We start from the raw sequence: 9,413 nt of genomic DNA on the forward strand, positions 1-9,413 counted from the left end.
CCTCCTCATGCCCGGCCTGCAGGTCCACTCTTACACTCCCGCTGTGGCAGAGGCTGCCACCCGCCGCACCCAGCCCCCAGCCTGGCACACCTTCGGGAAGCTGCCTAAAGTTGCCAGGCCTCCCCCCAGCCCCGACGCCCGCCGGAGAGCTCTGCCAGGTTATCAGGAAGTGAGTGGTCGGAGAGCCAGGGAACAGGAAGTTCCCCCTGCCCTTGCGATGACCTTTGACCCAGAGAGGAGGGCGGCCCCAGGCCCCCTCGAGCGCCCCCACGCGGTCTTCAGAGCCGCTTCCCCGACGTAGAGCCCTCCCCGTCTTCCACCCCCGGGACTTCGGCAAGCGCGGGATGGAAACCTGCCCCGGGCGGGCTGGATCGGAGGCCCAACCCGGACCCGGGCCTGGACCCGCAGCCAGAGCCAGATCCTGCCCCAGGCCGGCCCACCAGGACTCGGACGCGGGATCTCGCCGGAACCCTGACCAGTCCGGCCCTCGACTAGGTCCCGACCGTGCCCCAGCCTGGCCCCAGAGCCGGACCCCGCCTGCAGCCCGCCCGCCTCCCTGCCCCGCATCCCACAATTTCAAGAACTAAGCGGCCAGGAGCGGTGGCTCGGGCCTGTCATTTCCAGCACTTTGGGAGGCCGAGGCGGGCGGATCACGAGGTCAGGAGGTCGAGACCATCCTGGTTAACACAATGAAACTCCGTCTCTACTAAAAATACACACACACACAAAAACTAGCCGGGCGTGGTGGCGGCGCCTGTAGTCCCAGCTACTCGGGAGGCTGAGACGGGAGAATGGCTTGAACCCGGGAGGCGGAGCTTGCAGTGAGCTGAGATCCGGCCACTGCACTCCAGCCTCGGCAAGAGCGAGACTCCGTCTCAAAAACAAACGAACAAAAAACCCTAAGAGGCCGGGCGCGGTGGCTCACGCCTGTAATCCCAGCACTTTGGGAGGCCGAGGCGGGCGGATCACAAGGTCAGGAGATCGAGACCACGGTGAAACCCCGTCTCTACTAAAAATACAAAAAATTAGCCGGGCGCGGTGGCGGACGCCTGTAGTCCCAGCTACTCGGGAGGCTGAGGCCGGAGAATGGCGGGAACCCGGGAGGCGGAGCTTGCAGTGAGCCGAGATCGCGCCACTGCACTCCAGCCTGGGCGACAGAGCGAGACTCCGTCTCAAAAAAAAAAAAAAAAAAAAAAAAAAAAAAACAACAAAAAAAAAACCCTAAGATATAACTTATAAATATTGTTATGTCTTTGCAGATTATCCCAACTTCCATCAGGCCTCAGCTGAAAGCTCATCTGCAAAACGCATCAGCACTCATGTAAAAAGGAGTAGGGAGGTGACTTTGTACACAAACTGTCCAGTGTTTGGCTTCCAGTTTCCCTCTTGTGGGTAACTATTCTAGGTATGACTCCTTGAGCATGAAATGAGGGGTAGATAGAACAGCACAGCGTTGGGCTAACAAGAATTAGTGTGTAGACTGGGTGCAGTGGCTCACACCTGTAGTCCCAGCACTTTGGGAGGCCAAGGCAGGAGGATCACCTGTGGTCAGGAGTTCAAGACCAGCCTGGCCAACATGGTGAAACCCCATCTCTATTAAACATACTATTAGCTCTCTATTAAAAATACAAACATTAGGCCGGGTGTGGTGGCTCACGCCTGTAATCCCAGCACTTTGGGAGGCTGAGCGGGTGGATCACGGGGTCAGGAGTTCAAGACGAGCCTGGCCAAGATGCTGAAACCCTGTCTCTACTAAAAATAAAAAAAAACCTAGCCTGGCGTGGTGGCAGGTGCCTGTAATCCCAGCCACTGGAGAGGCTGAGGCAGAGAACTGATTGAACCGGGGAGGTGGAGCTTGCAGTGAGCCCAGATGGCGCCACTATACTCCAGCATGGGGAACAGAGCGAGCATCATCAAAAAAAAAAACAAAACAAAACAAAAATTACCTGGGCATGGTGGCAGGTGCCTGTAATCCCAGCTACTTGGGAGGCTGGGGCAGGAGAATCACCTGAACCCAGGAGGCGGAGGTTGCAGTGAGCCGAGATTGTGCCATTACACTCCAACCTGGGCAACATGACTAAAACTCCATCTCCAAAAAAAAAAAAAAATTAATGTTAAAAAGTTTTCTGCTGAATATCTGTTCTGTTCTTACTATAGTTATTCTGTGCAACATATAACCTGTACTACCATTTTTTCTTGTTTATCTATTTGTGGAAATGAGCTCAATAAAATGTGAAATATACGTTAGTTTGCTTTAGATGCAAAGATTAGCTGTTTTTTGCTTAACTGTATCATAACCAAAAAAGTCTATGCCTTGATAATACAATATGAAAAAGTTCACATATGTACATGGGTACATTCCTTCATTAAAGTTTTTCCTTAATTCTATCTCAATGTGTCTTTACAACGGATACAACTCATCTTTACAACAAAAGTCAGAAAGGACAAAGCAGAATGAGTTCATTTTACAGCACTTTAGGTTTTCTGAAGTGTTCCTTTAGGACTTAAAGGACATCATTGAAATGTTGCTTTCCATAGTCTGCAGGATCTATTTGAAGCTCTCGTTCTTCATCATCTTGGATGTCTTCCGATCCACCATCACCATCTTCTTCCTCATTGTAAGCCAGCTCAGCCTGCTCGTCTGCCTCATACTCACCTACGTTACCATCATCCCCATCATAATCCGCCAGTTTAGGGCCATGCTGCAGATCAACAGGGGATTCATTCTCATCAAAGAATCGGCTTTGCTTCAATTTATGGAAATCACTGACTCTATCCTTGCTAGCTCGCTTTAGTGTATCTGTTTGAATTCTGGGCTCACTGTCCGAGTTTGAGCCTGGAATTAAATGCTGAAGAGGACTGGAAGGCTTCTGTTTTGAAGTACCAGGGTTTCCATTGTGGTTTACGTGTGAATCTGGAGGCATATTTGGGGAGAGAGGTTGTCCAGTTGGAAGCTGGGAGATGGCTTGATGACTTCCATGTTGAGAAACTGAAATAGGAGGCTTCCTTAAAGCAGAGGGAAATCATCAACTTTTGCTAGGTCATTCTCTTCTATTCCAGGCATCCCTGCATCACCACTTCTTTTGATTTGTTCTTTCCCATGTAGAATATGATTGCTTGAGGGTTCTTCATTCTTATCTGCAACATTCTCAGCTACTTTTGGAATATTTTTAGGTACTACTTGATTGTTTATACCCAATTCTTTTCTGTCATTTGATTGAATCTTGTGGGCCTCTTGCTTTTGTTCCTGTAAAAACTGGTTTTTTTTTTTTTTTTTTTTTTTTTTTTTTTTTTTTTTTTTTTGAGACGGAGTCTCGCTCTGTGGCCCAGGGTGGAGTGCAGTGGCCGGATCTCGGCTCACTGCAAGCTCCGCCTCCCGGGTTTTTACGCCATTCTCCTGCCTCAGCCTCCCGAGTAGCCGGGACTACAGGCGCCCACCACCTCGCCCGGCTAGTTTTTTGTATTTTTTAGTAGAGACGGGGTTTCACCGTGTTAGCCAGGATGGTCTCGAACTCCTGACCTCGTGATCCGCCCGTCTCGGCCTCCCAAAGTGCTGGGATTACAGGCTTGAGCCACCGCGCCCGGCCGGTCTGCTAACTTTTTAATATTTTCTTCATGCTGTGCTCTCATTTCCTTGATCTGCTGTTCACACTGAAAACTTTCATATTCTAACCTCTTCACAAGGTAAGTATTGTTCTTACTATAGTCCTGTAGTTGGTCTTCTTGTGGAAGAAACTCCTGAGGAAGCTCAGCAAGGTGCTCCTTTAAATGAGGTATGTCTGCCATCTGATATGATATGTTGTTCTATAGTTTAACCTTGTCATCCTCGCATCTCTTCCCCAGGCCCTCTCTGACCTGCGGCCGGCTGCTGAGGCGGCCGCAGTCGGCCTCCTTCTGGTGATCTGTTTCTTGTGCGTGTCCACCAACAGCAAGAGGTGCCAATTGCGCTTTTCCAGCCGCCCGCGGGCCACTTCGGTGCGCGGGACCTGGCCCTGCAGCTCGGCCTCCTCCTCCTGAAGCAGGACGTGGCAGAAGAGATGTTCCAGTAGCTGAAGGCGAGGGACGCCGATCACTACCAGCAGCACCACCAGCCCCAGAGAACGCAGGCCGCTTGGCCCCGAGACCCACCATGAGGCCAAATCGGGCTGTCCCCGAGGGGCCTCGCCGCAGACACCTGCAGGCAGAAGCCCAGGCCTCGGCTGGAGTTGCCCCGGGGACACGGCCCCAGGGCCGGCCGGGGGAGGAGGCGGGCTTATCGGTCTCCGGCGAGCCGGGGAAGGGGGTGGGCACGTAAGCCGCAGGTCCCTCGCCGCCCGCTCCTCAAATCAGGCCAAAACGCGTTCCTGAGGCTTTGAACCCCACCCTGCACCTGCCCAAGGGAACGGGGAGAACGCAGCTGCCCGCATCCCGAACCCAACACCTCCGATAGTGTTATTCTTAACAAACCGGTTTCAGGTGTGTCTTTAGTAACTGCCGTCAGGTCAAAAATATTAACTCTTTTCCCCGTGAATATATTTTCCCTAAGTCTAAAAAAAAAAAAAACATTTTAATGAATATATTTTAAACTGTCAACAAAAATTATGAGAAGATATCTTAAGTGAAATATTCCATGTAGAAATTAAAAATAATTCCACTGACCCACATCAAAAATCTTAGCTAAATTGCCACATTTTTAGGACTGATAAACTAAAAACAGAAATGTGCACTTGAAGTTTTGCTTCATACTACAACAAATCGGTTAAAGCAATTTAATTTCCAAAATACCTAACTGAAAAGATTAGCTTAATTTGCCATAATTTTTATTTTTTCCCATTTATATTAAGGTTTTAAAAACTCCATATTGTGAAAAACTATAAAACTATCCTAAATTAGAAGCTGTTAAAGTCAACGTTTGTCTTTAAGGGCAGAAAACACTGCAATGTTTAATTATAAATCATAATTATAAAAAATTGCATAGGTAAATCACAACATTCTCTTTCATAAAGCAATCATTCTGTCATTTAAAAATAATTATTAACTTTCTTTACATGACTATTTTTAATTAGCTATTGAAGTTAATATCAGAGAGTTAATAGGTGACATTTTCTTGCACATTTGATAACCTACTGCTTTATGCATCAATTCATATATTTACTTGAATAAATTTACTGGCAGGTTGAAATCCAGTTTATAAACTGGAGGGTTGGCCAGGCAAGGTGGCTCATGCCTGTAATCCCAGCACTTTGTGAGGCCAAGGTGGGTCGATCACCTGAGGTCAGGAGTTCGAGACCAGCCTGGCCAACATGGTAAAACGCCGTCTCTACTAAAAATACAAAACAACTAGCCGGATGTGACGGCGGATGCCTGTAATTCCAGCTGCTCAGGAGGCTGAGGCAAGAGAACCCCTTGAACCCAGGAGGCAGAGGTTGCAGTGAGCTGAGATTGTGCCACTTCACTCCAGGCTGGGCAGTAAGAGAGAGACTCCATCTCAAAAAATAAAAATAAAAAATAAAATAAAGTGGGGGGTTAGTTTTAAAAATAATTTTGAGGCCGGGCGTGGTGGCTCATGCCTGTAATTCCAGCACTTTGGGAGGCCAAAGCGGGTGGATCATGAGATCAGGAGTTCAAGACCAGCCTGGCCAGCATGGTGAAACCCTGTCTCTACTAAAAACACACAAAAAATTAACTGGGCATGGTGGCGCATGCCTGTAATCCCAGCCACTTGGGAGGCTGAGTCCCAGCTACTTAGGAGGCTGAGGCAGGAGAATTGCTTGACCCCAGGAGGTGGAATTTGCAGTGAGCTGAGATCATGCCACCGCACTCCAACCTGGGCAACAGAGCAAGACTCCATCTAAAAGAAACAAACAAAAAATTTGAATTCTTGTTTTTTTAATAAAATTACTTCTCTCTAGTAAACAGAAATAACTGGAAAAAATGCAAATACCATATGAATGTTAAATAATGTGATCTCAAATCATATAATCTTTCTTCTAGCTGGTTCCCAAGTTATTTACAAACAAAGACTTTTATGCTCCACAACTCTCTTCACTGCCTGGCCTTCTTCTCCCTCAACCGCACGTCTGGCAAATAGGATGGTGGATTAAAGCAAGTCACAGCAGAGGGCGAATGCCGTGGTAAAGTATTGAATCTCAAAAGAGTAATGTACTCTAAAGAAAGGGAATGGACATTTGCTGAGCACCTACTATGTACCAGATCTATTCCTCAAGAAAACCATTTAAGCTCGGTTTCAGTTTCAGCATTTTATAGCTGGGGAAACACGTTGATGGAAGTTATAAAAGGTGCCCAGTCACAGAATAGTCAGTGGCAGTGCCAACATTCTGAGGCAGGCCAGTGTGAACTGTCAACCTCCAACAGAAGGAATCAGCCCAGGCCTGGGTTGCCTGGGGGTGTCACCCCAGATCCTGCCCCAGTCATAGCAGGGCGAACAACTTGACGTCTCATCATTTTTCCCCTTACTCCCCTCTAGCTGGCTTTTTAACACATTGAAGGCACAGAAACCCCTTTCCTACTTTAGCTTCTAATTTTAACAATATTAAATATCAAATCTAATATTAAAAATCAAATTATAATGTACCATCCTAATGCAGTTGCACAGAATCATGTCCAAGATGAATGATTCCGTTAAATATTCTCGAGGATTAACTGATTCAGTTAAATATTCTTTTTTTTTTTTTTTTTTTTTTTTTTTGAGACGGAGTCTTGCTCTGTCACCCAGGCTGGAGTGCAGTGGCCGGATCTCAGCTCACTGCAAGCTCTGCCTCCCGGGTTTACGCCATTCTCCTGCCTCGGCCTCCCGAGTAGCTGGGACTACAGGCGCCCGCCACCTCGCCTGGCTAGTTTTTTTGTATTTTTTAGTAGAGACGGGGTTTCACCGTGTTCGCCAGGATGGTCTCGATCTCCTGACCTCGTGATCCGCCCGCCTCGGCCTCCCAAAGTGCTGGGATTACAGGCTTGAGCCACCGCGCCCGGCCCAGTTAAATATTCTTAAGTAAAACTCCAGGAAGACCTCTCCTTTATTCAATAATATGTAACAGATGCTAAATCACTTTAAATTAGCAATTCAAATAATCTTCCACAGTCACCATAACCTCTTGAACTTCCGGTGTTAACTGCTGACCACCTTTTCCAACTTTCTTGTATAAATCAGTAATGTAACACCTGGAAGGAGTTAACTCAAGTTTCTGATTTCACTTAAAACGAATCCACAGAATACATAATGCAGTGAAAACACTGCAGCTGAGAGCATATCTGCTGTAAAGACAAGTTAATTTTTGTCAGACCATACCCAATACCTGCTTCCTCCTTCCCAGCTATCACTTTCAGGGTTTAAAGGTGAGAAAGAACAGTAACTTCATACAAATACAGAACAACTTTAGATTCTAAAATAACTTTGTAAGGCATGGCTCAGCATCTTTAAGAACTTCAAATCAGTAAATTCAAATGGCCACAAATAATCTACCACTTTAAGGTATCACATAAACTTTTTTCCCTCTTGCCTTTCCTTCTTTTCATTGATGGTGGGTCATTTCTCTAAGGTACACCAAAAGATAAGCATGTATTGAGATATAAAGGGGATATGAATACACAGTATTAGACACTGATATTCAAATGAAAAATAATGTTTCTCACAAAACACTTCTTTGTTCAGAATTGACTCAGTTCCTCTTATTCTAAATCAAAGGACCCCTATTCATCGTGGGTAGATGTGAAGCATAGCCCATTTTGATTTAAGGTATGGAAAACTGCAGGACTGACTAAATCCAGCACACGGTTCCCTCTCTAGGAAGTGGTATACAGAGAGTAAGAGCACAGATGTAAATACATTCATAATGCTCAGATATCCAACAGCAATAATACACGCAATAAGGTAAAAGTTTACAGTTAAGGTAAAAACAAACTACACAAACAAAACCCAGCAGATTGCAAAGCCTGATACCTTTTTGTAAGATCAGCAGTCTTCTCCTGACCAGGATAATTGTCATAGCCTTCCTCAAACTGAATCTGATGCTCTGGTCTTGAACGAACTCTACCGAACTCTATCTGTAGCAGATCTGGCAACATTCATATCTGACATTATGTTACTGAAACTGAAATAATAAAAAGTGTATTAGAAATCTTAGCTACAGGCCGGGCGCGGTGGCTCAAGCCTGTAATCCCAGCACTTTGGGAGGCCGAGATGGGCGGATCACGAGGTCAGGAGATCGAGAGACGATCCCGGCTAACACGGCGAAACCCCGTCTCTACTAAAAAATACAAAAAAATAGCCGGGCGAGGTGGCGGGCGCCTGTAGTCCCAGCTACTCGGGAGGCTGAGGCAGGAGAATGGCGTAAACCCGGGAGGCGGAGCTTGCAGTGAGCTGAGATCCGGCCACTGCACTCCAGCCTGGGTGACAGAGCAAGACTCCGTCTCAAAAAAAAAAAAAAAAAGAAATCTTAGCTACAGAACAGTAAAAACTTTCTTCAACAGAAGACTGATATCATTTAATGCTTATTTCATTTTTATGTACTAATTATACAGCATAAAAAATGTTTAAATAAAAAATGTCACCTATTAACATTCACATAACACAGAACATTACAATTCATGTTTACTTTCATCTTTTAATTTAAAGACGTTTTTCAGAAATATTCATTGAAATCATAAGTGTCTCATGAAAAGTTATTCAGAGAAAATGATAGGAAAGTAAAATCAGTATCTGTATACCTGTCATCTACATTCGATAACTAAATTAAAACCAAGAGTTAGCCATATCTATTTGCTGCTTTGTATTTATTCAAACACAAACAAAATGAGTCACTGAACTGACAGTCCAGATATCTATGTCTTCCTTTTTAAAAAAATTACTATTTATTTTAGAGATAGGGTCTCACTCTATCGCCCAGGCTGGAGTGCAGTGGTGAGATCACAGCTCAGTGCAGCTTCAAACCCTGGACTTAAGTGATCCTCCTGCTTCAGCCTCCAAAGTAGCTAGAACTACAGGCACAAGCCACCGTGCCCAGCTAATTTTTTTATGTTTTGTAGAGATGGGGTCTTGCTTTGTTGCCCAGGATGATCTCAAATTCCTAGACTCAAGTGATCCTCTCGCCTCAGCCTCCCAAAGTGCTGGGATCATGGGCATGAGCCAGCGCATATGGCCATTTCTTTTCACTTCTTGAAATAAACCTGGTACACATGCTCATTGAGAACACCTGGTTCAGATCACTCTACAAAATAAAGCTGTGTTACCATGTACTATAAAGTAGGCAGCAAGTAGTATAACATCGCATAAAATAATGAGAGACGAAGAGAATACGTGGAAAGATATCAGCTGAAATATAAGAATAGGAGGAAAAAGAGAAGGAAACAGACCTGAAGATTACCATACTGTGCACAAAACAAGCTATTTAACTGAAAAAGAAAAAATACTTTTCTCA

The 9,413-nt window shown here is 45.6% G+C and overlaps 1 pseudogene; it reads right to left on the minus strand.

Moving 5' to 3' along the window:
* Positions 1–906: 906 nt before the first annotated feature.
* LOC139359180 (protein GOLM2 pseudogene) lies at positions 907–4,325 on the minus strand (annotated as a pseudogene).
* Positions 4,326–9,413: the final 5,088 nt, after the last annotated feature.

The sequence above is a fragment of the Macaca nemestrina genome, chromosome 16, assembly GCF_043159975.1.
Source record: "Macaca nemestrina isolate mMacNem1 chromosome 16, mMacNem.hap1, whole genome shotgun sequence".
In the NCBI taxonomy this organism is placed as follows: domain Eukaryota; kingdom Metazoa; phylum Chordata; class Mammalia; order Primates; family Cercopithecidae; genus Macaca; species Macaca nemestrina.